Here is a 1,881-nt window from a genome sequence, read left to right as displayed (position 1 = left end):
GTCTTTGAGACAGGGTTTCTCTGTGTAGCCCTGGCTGTCCTGGAACTCACTTGGTCGACCAGGCTGGCCTCGAACTCAGAAATCCACCTGCCTCTGCCTCCCAAGTGCTGCGATTAAAGGTGTGCGCCACCACCGCCCAGCGCAAAGCCCAATTCTTGAGAAACAGAGGTTTACTTATAAACAGAAATGAACATAGATTGCCTTTACTATAAGATGGCTTTTAAGTTTAAGATGGAGGCAGGCTGGTTCATCTGAACATACAGGACAGAGGAGACATGCAAGGATGAAGTAGGGGAAGTAGAAGAAGACAGGGTTGCTTTTGTCTTGCAAGGCAAAGAGAATGAGAAAGGATGGTTTGAATATGCTTAGCCCAGGGAGTGGCACTATTAGGAGGTGTAGCCTTGTTGGAGTAAGTGTGACACTGTGGGCTGGGCTTAAAACCCTCACCCTAGCTGCCTGGACATGAGTCTTCCACTAGCAGCCTTCAGATGAAGATGTAGAACTCTCAGCTTCTCTTGCATCATGCCTGCTTGGATGCTACCATGCTCCCACCTTGATGATAATGGACTGAACCTCTGAACCTGTAAGCAAGCCCCAATTAAGTGTTGTCCTTTATAAGAGTTGGTCGTGCTTCTGTTCATAGCAGTAAAACCCTAACTAAGACAGGTACCAAAGGGTAAAAAAGTTCCATAACTTCTGAGAGGGCAAAGGAGTTAGACAGATTTCGGATACGCTGACAGGTAGGAAGAGATTCTATGACAAGGTAACAAAGATGATGAACTTCCAAGACAGAAGCTTGCTTCTTTGCCTTCGTGGCTAGTTTCCTCCCCACCCTCCTAACCTGAGACAAATGCCTGACAGCTCAGACCTTGTGGACTTTTTCTCCTGCCAGTAAGGTGCCTGCTGATGGACTGGCTCAGCAAGTTCAAGGCCAAATAAGGACCTGTTGCTCAACAGTTGTGGGTCAATCAGCCATCTTGTCTTTCTTCAAACTGACCAACTCTAAATTAAGGGAAGAAAACTTTCAGAGACTTCAATAACAGCAATAACAACAACAACAGCAGCATCAGTGAGCCATCAAGGAGAAGCCCGGCTTCTGTTTCCCCATCTGTTTTGTTGCGTGTACTTGCTGTATGCATGTTTCCTCACAACAAAAGCTTTGCTTTACCAGGCTTGTTTGATCTGCTGCGTTTGAGAATTTTCCGGCTGCTACCTGTCAAGCTTGAGATTTTTTTCCTGCTTTTCAATTCTTTAAGTGTCAGATAAAACAAACTCAATCAAGACCTATTCTGTAACAAATCAGCTGTTGTGTTAGAAAAATACAGCCAATGATGAAGCTCTCAAAACATAGACCCAATTTCAGCTCCAGAGCCAGCCACTCCAACTGCTGATGTTCCAGCCCCCATTGGACTTGGCTGCCTTATGAATGTCCATTGAAATGCCTCTGGTTTAGAAGCTTTGGCTACAGACAATGAGGTCAAGGGATGTGGGACTGCCAAGCTGCCAGGGTTCTTATTTGTCACCGTCTCCGGTCAGTTCAGTGTCACTGAAGAGAGCATTGAGTTCAGTAGCTGAGAGGTGATCCTGACCAAAGCCAGTAGAGAAGAATTTGGAGCAGACATTTGTTTTCAGAGGTGAGAGGCCTAGGCAAGTAGCTGCTCAATCAGAGAACTAGAATTGAATGCACGTTTTAACAGCACTACAGAAAAATAAACGTGTTTTCCTCTGTGTGTGTGTGTGTGTGTGTGTGTGTTCTCTCCTTTCACCAAAATGGGTTCCACAATGAATGGGTTCCACAATGTGTGTGCTCTCTCTCTCTCTCTCTCTCTCTTTTTCTCTCCCCTCCCTCCCTCCCTCCCTCCCTCCCTCCCTCCCTCCATC

The sequence above is a fragment of the Grammomys surdaster genome, unplaced genomic scaffold (assembly GCF_004785775.1).
Source record: "Grammomys surdaster isolate TR1022 unplaced genomic scaffold, NIH_TR_1.0 216, whole genome shotgun sequence".
Lineage (NCBI taxonomy): Eukaryota > Metazoa > Chordata > Mammalia > Rodentia > Muridae > Grammomys > Grammomys surdaster.
Note: the sequence above shows the minus strand (reverse complement) of the source record.